At 38.2% G+C, this 14,041-nt stretch overlaps 1 protein-coding gene and 1 long non-coding RNA gene across 4 annotated transcripts in view; one reads left to right on the top strand and one right to left on the bottom strand.

The window, feature by feature from the left end:
* TMLHE (trimethyllysine hydroxylase, epsilon) overlaps positions 1 to 14,041 on the top strand; it is a 107,502-nt gene that overhangs the window by 45,201 nt on the left and 48,260 nt on the right. The gene's annotated exons all lie outside the window — the stretch shown is intronic.
* Positions 5,375 to 14,041, bottom strand: part of LOC144455004 (uncharacterized) — a 265,597-nt gene continuing 256,930 nt past the window's right edge. The window contains exon 4 of the long non-coding RNA XR_013483637.1: positions 5,375 to 13,413. This is a non-coding gene — a long non-coding RNA (uncharacterized LOC144455004). The remainder of the gene's footprint in view (positions 13,414 to 14,041) is intronic.

Below are 14,041 nucleotides of genomic sequence, written 5' to 3'. Positions count from 1 at the left end.
CAATGAGTTTGGTCAACAGCTAACAAACAGTCCATTTTAACAAGAACATATAACTTGTGAAGCAGTGTGGTAAGACCTAAGTCTTGAAAGGAATGTAAGAGCCAAGATGTGGATGGTCTTTATTGCCAGGTGAGAGCATGAAGGTGATGTGGCCAGATCTGTGCTTTATAAAGATGAATTTAACAGCTTTATTGAGGATGGATTGGAGAGGGGAAACAGGGAAAGCAAGAAGACCATTCATTCATCCATTCTACAAGCATTTATGAATCACCTACTAAATATTAGGCACTATGCTGGGCATTGAGGAGTTATTTTCAGTTGTGTCCAACTTTTGTGACCCCATTTAGGGTTTTCTTTGCAAAGATACTGGAATGGTTTGTCACTTATTTGCTTTTCCAGCTCATTTTGCAGATGAGGAACCGAGGCAAACAAGGTTAACTGAATTGCCCAAGGTCACACAGCTAGTAAGTATCTGAGGCTGGATTTGAACTCAGGAAGAGAAGTCTTCCTAACTCCAGGTCTAAAACTCTATCCACTGCAGCTTCACCTAGCTGCCTGGGCATCAGGGAGACAAAAGGTAAAAACAAAACAATCTCTGTCCTCAAAGAGCTTATATTCTACTTATGGGATGGAATAAGAACTCTGAGTATGAATCCCAGCTCCATAATGTCCTACCTGTGTGGTCTTGGGTAAGTTCCTTCTCCTCTCTGCGTCTCAGTTTCCATGGTGATAAATGAGGTGATTTGACCCCATGCCATCTACAGCACTTTAGATCCAATAATAAGTAAATACAAAACATATGCAAAGTGGTCCCAAACTTGTGGCACAAAAGTTGGCCTTATTTAGAAGGTAGCTCTGGAGCTGAGCCTTGAAGGAAGCTTGAGATTGTACAAAGTGAAGGTGAGGAGGGAGGGCCATTCCATGAATGGAAGGAAGCTTCGGCAAATATAGGAGATGAAATATTGTGTATGGGGAGCAGCGATTAGGGGTTTGGTTGGAACATAAAGGGCACAAAAACAAGTAATGTGCAGTAAGCCTGAAAAGAAAGGATAGAAGTAAACAAGGAAGGGCTGCAAATGCCAGCTGGAGGAGTTTAGATTTTATCCTCTAGATTCTGGAGCAGGGCAGTGTCACATAACTAGGCTGTGTTTTAGAAATATCCATTTGGGGGCAGCCAGGTGGCACAGTGGATAGAGCACCAGCTCTGGAGTCAGGAGGACCTGAGTTCAAATCCGGCCTCAGACACATAACACTTACTAGCTGTGTGACCATGGGCAAGTCACTTAACCCCATTGCCTAGCCAAAAAAAAAATCCATTTGGCAGCTATGTCATTAATTAAGAGGTTGTCACATTGGTCTGGGTGGATAAGAGACTAAACTAGGTTAGAGGGGGGGACAGAGGCAAGATGACAGAGTAAGAGGAAGTGGTTGAACCTAGCTTGCTTCTATCCTTTCTCCACAACAATCTAAAACCTGCCACAATCAAAATTTTGATGGAGAAAGCCAAGAAAAAGTCACAGTGAGTCATTTTTCCTGCCCAGGACAGCTCCAGGAGATAGACAGAGGTCTGTGGAAATACTGTGTATGGGGAGCAGCAATTAGAAACACTAGAAACAGGGTCTGGCCAGGAATGTGTGTGGCAGTGGCAAGGAGCATTCCAGTGCCCAGAAACAGAAAGAGAACCAAGGCAGGGTATCAGGGCAGAAAGAGATCCCAGAGGATGATGATTATTAATAATAATGATAATGATAATAGCTAACATTTATATAACACCTACTATGTGCCAGATACTATGCTAAGCACTTTACAAATATCTCATTTGACCTTCCCAATAACCCTGGGAGGTAGGTGCTATTATTATCCCCATTTTGCAAATGAGGAAACGGAGGCAGTAAGAGATAAATTGACATGCCCAGGGTTACACGGCTACTAAGTGTCTGAGGCCAGATTTGAACTTACATCTTCCTGACTCCAGGCCCAGTGGTCTATCCATTGGAACACGTATCTGCCCTCTGTGCCACCTAGCTGCTCATGGTATCCCTGAACTAGTGCTGAGTTCAGGAACAGGTGCCATCTGGCAACTCTGTTGCCCATTACCCAGTTCTAGATACTGGAGCAAAGAGGAGCAGTATCAAGAATGGATCTTAGCTGTGTAATGAATAAGAAACAAGTTCTGAAAATGTAGCCTTGTGGCTCTGATTCCTGGATCAGAATGATGACTCAGTTCTAGCCTTTTCCCAAGTACCATAAACCTGCAGGGAGCCAGAAGTTCAGTCATTCTGAACCTGCAGAGCCTCCCAGCAGGCCATTAGTTACTGAGTCCAGCAATTGTCTGCTGAAATTCCCAACCTGGGACAAGTCAATAGACTCAAACCTGGGTTAAGAACTTGTGGAGCACAGATTAGAAGGGCAATGAACAGAACTTGTCTCATATCACTCCACTTCGGGAGCACTGAAAGCCTGCAGGCCTCCAACTGGAACTATGAAAGCAGCAGAAGGATGAAAGAGGACAGAAGTTCAGTCCAGACAGCACCTGTACTCCTGCCAAAGTGCATAAAGCCCAGACTTAATATTGAGTTCAAAGTCAGGAAGAAGGCTGGAAGAATGAGCAAATGACAGAAAAGAGCTTCTATGATGTTGGGGAAGCTCAACACACAAACTCAGAAGAAGACAATGACTTGAGAACATTGACAAGCAAAGCCGCAAGGAAAAAATACAGCTGGGACACAAGTCTAACAAGAATTCCTACAAGAGTATTATTTTAAAGCAAAAGAGATTTGTAAAATCAAATGAGTGCTGTGGAAGAAAGATGAGAAAAGAGAATTAACAGCTTGAAAGAAGAGGTCCAAAACCTTACTGAAAAAAATAACTCTTTGACAATCAGAATTGGCCAAATGGAAACTCATTAATGACTCTATGAGATATCAAGAAATAATAAAACAAAGTAAAAAATCTGAATAAATAGAAAAATGTGAAACATCTCATAGGAAGAACAACTGACCTAGAAAGTAGATCTAAGAGAGATAATTTAAGAATCTTTAGACTGTTTGAAAGCTATGAACAAAAAAAGAGCCTAGACATCATATTTCAAGGAATCATAAAATAAAACTGCCCAGATCTCTTAGTACCAGAGGACAAAATAGAAATTGAAAGAATATGCCAGGTACTCTCTGAAAGAAACTCCAAAATGAAAACTCCCAGGAATCTTATAGCCCAAATCCAATCCAGAGTTCCCAGGTTAAGGAGAAAAAGCAGCCAGAAAGAGAGAATCCAAGTACCAAGGAGCCACAGTCAGGATCACAAAAGATTTAATTGCCACTGCATTAAAGGAATGGAGAGCTTGGAATATGATATTCCAGAAGGCAAAATATCTAGGCTTATAGCCAAGAATAACCTACCCAGTAAAACTACAAGAGGGGGTGGGGACAGGAGGTGGGAATGTATCTGTAATATAATAAAGGACTTCTAAGCATTTCTGATGAAAAAAAAACAGAGCTGAAGTAAAAAATTGAAATAGAAAACATAGGACTCAAGAGAAGTATAAGAAATAAACATGAGAGAAATTATAAGGGATAGGGCAGCAAGGTGGTATAGTGAATAGAGCACCAGCCCTAGAGTCAGGAGGACCTGAATTCAAATCCAGCCTCAGACACATAACACTCACTAGCTGTGTGATTCTAGGCAAGTCACTTGACCCCAATTGCCTCACAAAAAAAAAAAAGAAATTATAAGGGATGAAACAAGATTAAAATGTTTACATTCTTATGTGGGGAGATGAGACATGTATGAGACATTGATTCATTGAGACAATGATTTTGCTGCCAGTCATACTTATCAACATGCAGAGACATTTTAAAATCAGGTTTTATTATGCTCAGAGCAAAGGCTCATGATTCTAAATTACCTCTGGGCATTAGACAAAGTTCTGGTAAAGCTTATTTAGTTACCAGTTACATCAGAGGGGAAAAAATACAGTTGCCAAAAGGAAAAGGTAAAAATTTTCATTTCTAAGATAAACTTGTAAACTTCATAGCAGACAAATGGACAGGAAAGAACTTTACATGCCAGATGATGATCAAAGAAAAATTCTGTTAGATCTAGTTGTAAATTGATCATCAAACATAACCAGAAATTAGTATACCAAAGGATTATCTCAAAATGAAGCCATTATAATGAAGTCTAAGCTAAATTCTAAACCTCAGCTGGCTACATGATTTTCCTTACAGATGAAATGGCTGTTCTGGAGCCAAATAGAAAGGGAATTTAAAAACTTTTAAGACATTCCCTCCTCTTGGTAATAGAGGGAAATGGAAATAAAATGCCTCTCTGTGACCATATTCTTATATATCCTGTCAATCAATCACCTCTCTGAATGCCTCAATATCAATTTTATGATAAGCATTTCTATAGGCAGATACAAGTATTGGGCAGTATTGAATACAACAGCAAAACAGAAGCAACAGATATTGGCATCATGCCATAGTTTCCTTAGTTCAACCCATTCTTGACTACCAACCCCACATGTCAATTTAAACAACATATTTCTTATTTCATTGTCTTGAGTTAAGCTGTCCCATGAAGTCATCTGCTTCTGGGAAACATTTTCCCTTGCAAATACTGTGCTAAAAGGGTCTGTCCTAGCCCAGTGTTTATGAAGTGTCCAGTTTAGTTCAAACATCCTAGTGTCCTTATTAGGATTAATTAATTGGTAGTAATTATTAGTTGGTAATAATACCTGGATAAGGCCTTGTTCCTTAGTAGGGTTTTGGAGAGGTGTTCCTTCCAGTAGATCCATTTCCCAGGTTCCAAGTCACTTGCAAAGGTTCCCTAGATAATGCTGTTTAAACCTTCTAGCAATAAGACTTAGTATAATTTAATATGATAACCTGACAAAATCTAATCACATTAGCTTTCCAGTAATTAATTCATGTGATGAAAACAAGGTCAGACCTTATGCCTTATGGAACTAACCTTACAAACAGCAGAGCTATAAGAAGAACATTAAATTAGACTGCCTGAAGTACATTTGAACGTTCAGAGAATTTTTTTTTTATGTACCACTTGCCTTTTCTGTCTTTACCTGATCCTTGTACTAGATAGATAGATAGATAGATAGATAGATAGATAGATAGATAGATAGATAGACAGATAGATAGATGGATGGATAGATAGATGAAGAAAATGATAAAAGTAGTGGTCACAAAGCCTGAACAGTTAAACAAACAAACAAAAAAAGCTCTCAAAGCAATGGGGTCATTTACACCTAACAATTCAGAGATGCTTGCTGATTGTAACAAAGATCTATTATAAAACATTAGAGAAAGTTGCTTTTGTTAGGAGAGAAGTATCTTCTCTTTGAGTTCATGTGGTGGGTTACTGCTGCTAAATAAGCATATCACAATGCAGAAATTATAGAGGTAAAAACCTAGGTTTTGTTTTGCTTAAGTACAGGTTCATAAAGTAGAAAAATGACCCTGAACAAAGATTAGGGTTCTAATGAGACTTTTAATAGACAAAGTTATGTCAGAGAGACAAAGAAATAATTTTTGAGACATGGCAATCTAGCACATCTTCCTAGGCCATAAAAATTGAACAAACTTAGTTAAACAGAATTATAATTTCATATATCTCCTAAGGAAACAAACCTAGTTAAACATACTCTATAGGCAAATTAAGTCATGTTACAGATTAAAAACTACATTTAGAGGGTTCACAATGAGCTAATTGAGAGGGGAGATTTACATGCCTCAGAGATAACTACAGAATAGGAGTCAGTAGAATCTCTTCACAAATAGTTAGCTAAATTGCCTTGGGAAGCTCAAACTCCTCTTTCGCTTCCTATCAGAGGATTGTCAAAAAGTCTTCCCTTAATATTATCATTCCCATGAGTCAAATTTAGCCAGGTGAGGTTAATATGAACAAAAAACAGGCTCCAGTTAGCTAAAATGTTCCAGAAGGAATGGTATAATAAATTTTAATAAAAAGAAATCAAAAATGAAAAAAATTATCATCACACTATGAAAGGAGGAAGGACTCTGCTGATCCAAGTCAGGGCTGGTTCCTCAGGCCCAAAGTTATCAATTCATCAATTATAGGTATAGCAAGGGAAAATTCCTTTAGCTCAGTTTGAATTTAGGTAAAAGCCATAGATACCTTTTGGAATAGCCAATCTGGCAATAGAATTCCACAGTATTCATAAGATATCATAGCCAGGCTCAGAATCAACCAGGTAAGAAACATTTCTATTCAGAAAGGAAATAGCTCAATGGGGAATCTAAGTCAAGAGAATCCTGCTATTATCTTTATAATTCCATCTTTTCTTGGGGAGGGGGTAGGCAATGGGGTTAAGTGACTTGCCCAGGGTCACACAGCTAGTGAGCGTTTTGTGTCTGAGGCTGGATTTGAACTCAGGTCCTCCTGAATCCAGGGCCAGTGCTTTATCCACCGTACCATCTAGCTGCCCCAATAGTTTGACATTCCTTATAATTTACTTCCTCCTAGTTTTCTTCCCTCCTTTTTTAAAATTTTAATTTTTTTTTTTTTTGGCTAGGCAATGGGGTTAAGTGACTTGCCCAAGGTCACACAACTAGTAAGTGTCAAGTGTTTGGTCTGAGGCCAGATTTGAACTCAGGTCCTCCTGACTTCAGGGCCAAGTGCTCTATCCACTGCACCACCTAGCTGCCCCCTATAATTCCATCTTTTCAACCTTCCCATTCTTTAACATTCATTAGGAACATCCCCAAAAGGGACTTAATCTAAGCAACATCTAGCACTTCTCTTAAATGGTGGATTTACAGCTTAAGAAAAACAATTATACCTGAATTCAAAACTTACGGCAATTCAAATCACAGTTCCATCCTACATAGCAGACTTTCTACTGCTTATAATTTAGAGAAACAGACAGTTTTCATGTTGTATAAACAGTAAGCAATAAGTAACAATATTTACTGAGTATATAAAACATCTTAACAAAAGCATTCATTCACCATTTTACTTTGTCAGGTTAAACATGTTCTGGTATAAAATCAATTAAGAAGTTGAGGAAATATCCACATTCTAGAAATTTGTACATAAAATGAATCACATTCACACATCACCCAGACCATTCATTATATAAAGAAGAAACAAGCCATTCTACACCATGGCTTTGAGAGTCCTGGGGGAAGGGGCTTGTCTCCTGCAAGAAAAAGGGATTTCCAAATAAACCCCAAAGGAGCCTCATTTAGCTATTACAGGCCATCTATAATCAGAAGGGCAAGCTGCCATCCAAATAAAACTATAAAGAAATTATTACATTCGAGGTACAATTCAACAGCATTTCTTATATGATGGTTTCCCAAAAGTATAATGGACGAAACTATGCATAATAATATAACATTCAGAATTTAAATCAGATCTAAAACAAAACTTATTGCCAGGCAAATGGCATCAATTCAGTTAAATGAATTCTTAAATTTTCTTACAGAAAAAAAAAATCACCAGTCTGTGGAGTTAGGCATTCTATACTAGGTATGTCCAGAAATCAGTATAAAGCAATTAAAAATCCAGTTGCACTCAGGGATACAAAAGTGATTCTTATTCTAGCAGTTTATAAACATTTTACCTTAATGTCAAATTCCAAAAGTATTTTACATCAAAACCTGTTTAACTTAAAGAGGGTTAAATATCATAATTGTTTTCTTCTTTCACAACATAACTAATGTGGAAATGTGTTTTTTTTGGGGGGGGCTAGGCAATGGGGGTTAAGTGACTTGCCCAGGGTCACACAGCTAGTAAGTGTTATGTGTCTGAGGCCAGATTTGAACTCAAGTCCTCCTGAATTCAGGGCCGGTGCTCTATGCACTGTGCCACCTAGCTGCCCCCTGGAAATGTTTAATATGATTATACATGTATAGCCTATATCAGCTTGCATGCTGTCTTGGGGAGGAGGGAGGAAAAAATTTAGAACTCAAAATCTTATAAAAGTGAATGTTGAAAACTAAAAATAAATAAATAATTAAAAATTTTAAAGATTTTGTAATCATTCTAAGAGGGAGAAAAAAGACAAAACATACTATTTTAAATAAGACTGCATTACAATATTGTTTCAGGCTCCCTGGACAGAAGTTAGCATAGGATGCAGACAAGTAAATCTGCAGATTACAAAGGAGTGGTGCTTAATTAGCATAGCCTTGTACTCAAGATCCAAGAAAACAGAACCTTATCAGATAAGGTAAAGAAGAGAACTGATATTGTACTTTCAAGCTTTTCCTGAAGTATGTGCTATAAAACCAAATTTTGAAGTACTTTCTGAAACAAAGGATTTGCCAGCATAATCTTTGTTAATTGGTAATGAAGTAGATATCTCACAATTGAGTATAACAAGCCTATCTTGAAATGGTATTCACAAATTTACAGGAATAAAAATCTTCATATTTCTCCACACTGATCTAACACTATGCTTTCTTGATTCCCTCACAGCCCAAACATATCTCATAGTTAATTTTCAAAACTATCCTTTCAATTTACTGACTCTCCTTTCCTTTGTTCATTGTTTGTCCTTTGTTCTCAAAGAAGACCATGACATCAAGAAGGTGATGTCATGACTTGCAAGTGAATTGGATTTAAGTGAGGGAGGGCTGTGCAAAGTCACCAGCCTCACTCTTTTCTGTGGAGCCATCTGGATCTAGTGGCAAGATATAGATCAGGACTACCTGAGATAATCCAGATGCAATGGGAGACCTTGGTCTTTTTAAGCTAAGGTCTTTCCCAGGTTTCAGTTTGACTGAGGCAAAGCCTATTTAGTGATTAAGGCTAGGTAAGAAATGAAGCAAAACATGACCTCTTTTACCTAGTCAAAAAAAAAATTAATCTGGGAGGGGAAGACCCTCAGGGTTTCTGGCCAAAACAACTCCAAGATAAAATCCATACTCTTATCCTGAAGGAAATCTCCACTCTTTTAAGAAATTTCCTGCTCTACCTGAATATTTTTATGGAATCAGCTAAGATACCTCCTACTCCACTACCCCACCTATCAGACCTTTATCACTTCACAGAAACAAAGGTCAGTCCCAGTTTGTATTTTAGCTTAGCTTCAGTTAAATCATTTACAGTGTGAAGGTAATAATTCTGCTCTGAGAATTAAATGTTATAATCACTAGATAATCGATTTTCCTCATTTTCTCTGGAGAGTCCTCCAGGAGAATATCCCCAGGACTAAAGAGTGAGTCAGAGGGGTGTTTTGTATAACAAAGATCCCCTTTACTCCCAAACAGTAGAATATTTCAGATCTTTCAAACCACATTTTCATGAATAATCAATACATGGTAAACCAGTTTTCTTTCAAGTACTTTCTGCTAAGGGGAAACCTTTGATTCCCCCCTTTTCCCAGCCCTTTGCACCCAAGAATCAGGAGCAGAATGATAAGGGGAAAAAATCTCCAGGTTTTCCTGCCTACTTAAATTCAACTTAGGGGACAGTGGAAATCCCTGGTTTGTAGGAAAGCAAGGTTCGCTGTAGAATCACAAAGTACCCCAACTAATTTAAATATGAAGCTTCATAAATTAACATAAGGATACACAAGATTTCAGTTTTATAAGACCCTGGGGGAAGTGGCGGGGGTGGGAGTCAAGGAAGTTCTATTTTGGCCTTTTCCACAGTTCAGGAAAGATTTATTTTTTTTAGTTTTATTTTTTTTTACAGCTAGGCAACGGGGTTAAGTGACTTGCCCAGAGTCACACAGCTAATAAGTATCATGTGTCTGAGGCCAGATTTGAACTCAGGTCCTCCTGAATCCAGGGCCAGTGCTCTATCCACTGTGCCACCTAGCTGCCCTGACTTATTTTTATTTTAACCAAACAGGAGCTCTAAAACCAAGAGCAGATTCTACAAGGGACTGCTTTAACTTCTGAATCTACAAGTCTATTAGAACACATCAAACTGACCAGATCCTTCTCTGAGTCCATCAGTTCTCTCAGTGGAGGTAGATAGTATATTTTATAATGATTCCTTTGGAATTGTAGTTGATCATTATATTGATCAGAGTTCCTAAGTCTTTCAGAATTGGTTGTCTTTACAATAGTGTTATTGTATAAATTGTTCTTCTGGTTCTGCTCACTTCACGTTGCATCAGTTCAAGTCTTCCCAAGTTTTTCTGAAATCAACTCTTTCATCATTTCTTATATCACAATAATATTCCATCACATTTATATTCCATAACTTGTTCATCCATCTCCCAATTAATTAGCATCCCCTCAGTTTCTAATTCTTTGCCACTACAAAAAGAGCTGATATTTTTTATACTTATGGGTCTTTTTTCCTCTTTCTTTCATCTCTTATGTATACTCCTTATAGTGATATTCTTGGTATAATAAGTTTAATACCTTTTTGGACATAATTGCAAATGCTTTCCAGAATGAGTAGATCAGTCCATAGCTCTGCCAACAGTACAGTAATGTACTGTTTTTCCACAGCCCCATCAAAATTTGTCTTTTTTCTCCTTCAACCTTATCAGTCTGATGGTATGAGTTATTTCAGTTTGAATAGGTGTTGTATCTTGTCAAAAGCTTTTTCCACATCTATTGAGATAATCATATGATTTTGTTGTTTTTGTTATTGATTTGGTTAATTACATTTATAGTTTTCCTAATACTAAATGAGCCTTGCATTCCTAGTATAAATCCAGCATGGTTATGATCTTTGTGATATATTGATGTAATCTCTTTGCTAGTATTTTATTTAAAATTTTTGTATCCATATTGATAAATATATATGAATACATATACACATATATGTATATATAACCATTGTTCAGTAGATAAATGGTCAACGGACCTGAACAGTTCCCAAGAGAAAAACTGCATACTATACACAACCACATGAAAAATGTTCCAAATCACTAACAATAAGAGCGATGTTGGTCAAAATAGTCCTGAGGTTTCTGAAAATTGGCAAAATGACAAAAAATGTCAACAGTTAAATGTTGGATGAGTTGTGGAAAGATGGGCACATGAATACATCATTTGTGGAGCTATGAAATGGCACAACCATTTTGGAAAGCAATTTGGAATTATGCAAATAAAGTCACTTAAAATGTCCCTGAGATTCCATTACTGGGCATATACCCCAAGTAAGCCATCAATTAGAAAAAGTCCCCATATACTCCAAAATATTTATAGCAGCCTTTTTTGTGATAGCCAAGAATTGAAAACAAAGTAGATGCCCATTGATTGGGGAGTGGCTAAACAAATTACATGAATGTATAAAGTATATGAATGTAATGGAATATTTCTGTACTGTAAGAAATGATATATGTAATGGATACAGAGAAGCACTGAGGGATCTATATGAACTGATGCCCAGTGAAATCATCAGAGCCAAGAAAACAGTATACACGGTAACTACAATGATGTAAATGGAAAGAATGAGGACACACCAAAAAGTCAGAAGTAAATGTAGCAAAATTATAAACATTAAGTGGAACTTGAATGAAGAGAGATGAGGAAACACCCCCATCTGCCTCGTGGTGGAATTGTAGGGGAATCCACGTTTTCAGACTTTTTCAATATATCTCTGTGGGTTCATTGGTAGAAGGGTTATTGTCACTTTGTTTTAGTTAAGCAAACTAAGGCCCAGGCAAATGAAGTCACTATATACTACATGTACAATAGGGAACCATTGTAAGCTTTGGAGCAGGGGAGCATTTGGTGATCCATGTTCTAAATTAACTTTATAGGAAGGTTTTTTTCCTCCTAAGATAGCCTGTAAATTCTCAGAAGGCTTGCCTTGTATCTGTTTGTCTTCTAGTACACAGATCTACACCCAATAAGTATGCAAAAACCTGACTTTCTGTTCAAATTCTCTCTTACTCCCTTCCACAAATCATATCTTAGTTAAGCTGATTAGCTCAGAATTCCCTAAAACATATGCTTCCATGATTTCCTCTGCCTGGAATACCCTCCTCATTGCAACTTCTCAAACTACTGCTTAGCCTTTAAGGCACAGCTCACATGGCCATGTCTTCAATGCCTTCCCTCCTGTTCTCCCTGCTCAATACCCTTAGCACATTGACATGGTGCCACTTGTATGGTATAACATTACTGGTTTGTCTAGTGAGCTTCTTGAAGACATAGGCATCATGTCTAGATCCTCATCCCCTCTCACTTGGACAATTATAATGGCTTCCTAATCAATCTTGCTATATCCAGCCTCCACCCAGCTGCCAGAAGCAGCTTTCTAAGGCACATCTCTAACTATGGCCTTCCCTTGCTCAAGATTCTTCAGTGGTTCCTCATTGCCTCTAGGGCCATATACAAACCCTCAGCCTGGTTTTTAAGACCCTACAGAATCTGGCTTCAACCTAACTTTCTAGCTTTATCTCATATGTCATACCTCAATGCCTTTAGTAGTCTGTGTTACAGCCAAACTGGACCATAGAATCTACATGCTGTCTCCCACCTCCATGCATTTAAGTTCAGGTGCCTTCTCTGAGTCTTCTTGTTGTTGATACTCTCACCATATTCCAATTCCCCTGTATTTCCTTATCTGTGGAATCTTATATTACTTCTGATAGAATAGGGCAGCTAGGTGGTGCAGTGGATAGAGCACTGAACTTGGAATCAGGAAAACTCATCTTCATGAGTTCAAATCTGGCCTCAGATACTTACTAGCTGTGTGACCTTGGGCAAGTCACTTCATTCTGTTTGTCTCAGTTTCCTCATCTGTAAATGAGCTCATGAAGTAAACAGTAAACCACTCCAGTATCTTTGCCAAGAAAACCCTAAATGGGATCACAAAGAGTCAGACATGACTGAAAATGACTCAACAAAAAAAAAAATGAGGGCAGTGCCTATTCTTTGTCTTTGATTCTGCATTCCCATGGCCCAACAGAGGGCCTCGTACAGATGGTTATTGAGTTGAACTGAACTATATTACTGACAGCACCTTTGTGGAGGGTCTTACACATTATAGGTGTTCATTCAGTATTTGTGAATGGAATAAACTAATACAGTATCTGTATAGCACATCAGTTCTGTAAAGGGATATAGCATTATTTAGGGAAACATCGTACCAGCTGGATGTTTGGAGGCTGGTTTTAAAGGAGGTATTGACCATGACTTGGGAGTGGAGATGGCTTGACCAGGGCAGGGGAAGCAGCAAGCATATGAGCTTGGCATGCAAAGAAAGAATCAGATCCAAGCAGCTTCACTTCCCATACACCTCAAACTCATGCAGTTGAAGGTGGGGACTAGCAGGCAAAAATCAGTATTTTAGGGCAGGAGTTAAAAGTTAGTGGAGCCTGGCATCAGTGGGTGGTCAGTGCTCTTCACCTCTGCTATGGGGTGATCCAGTAGAACTGTTTAGGGCTTATGAAGGCCTTGTCTTCATTACTGCTGTGTCACAGAGATTTCCCAAATCACCACCAGGGCCCAGGATCTGTAAGGTGAAGCAAGTATTCCATGTTGTCAGCTGATGTGCCCAGTGGCGTTATGAGGTGCTTTCTAAGTACAGAAGCCTATGGGTCTTCCCACTTGGGCACCTTTGTATAGGCTCTTCTCATCCTTGCCTAGTGGAATCACTAACTTCCTCCAAAGCACCCTCCAAAGTCAGTATCTTCGTACCTTCCTGCAAATTATTTTGTATTTATACATATGTATGTGTGTGTGTGTATGTGTGTGTGCACATATATATATATATATATATATATATATATATATATATATATATATGTATGTATATAAAGCTAGTAAATAAATATATGTACACACATATATACATATATTTTTGCCATTTTTGTCTGTGTACGCCCACCAGTATTCACATGGCCTATCACACTCAATAAATCAAACTTATCACAGTCACTCAATAAATGCTGATTGACTTGAATTGAGGGCCCTATATTCTGGTACTTCAGAGACATGGTAAACTATAAAGTGCCTTTGTCAATACAAGAGTGGAAGGGACAAGAAAGAATGTGAAAAAAAGCTATGGGACTAAAGCCACATATGACAGGGCCCCAGGCTTTTGGGAGGAAAAGACATCCACACCTTGGTAACGCTCATCT

Source organism: Phascolarctos cinereus, unplaced genomic scaffold, assembly GCF_003287225.1.
Source record: "Phascolarctos cinereus isolate Bilbo 61053 unplaced genomic scaffold, phaCin_HiC Scaffold_8;HRSCAF=390, whole genome shotgun sequence".
Taxonomy (NCBI): Eukaryota; Metazoa; Chordata; class Mammalia; order Diprotodontia; family Phascolarctidae; genus Phascolarctos; species Phascolarctos cinereus.
This window is presented reverse-complemented; position numbering and strand designations above follow the sequence as displayed.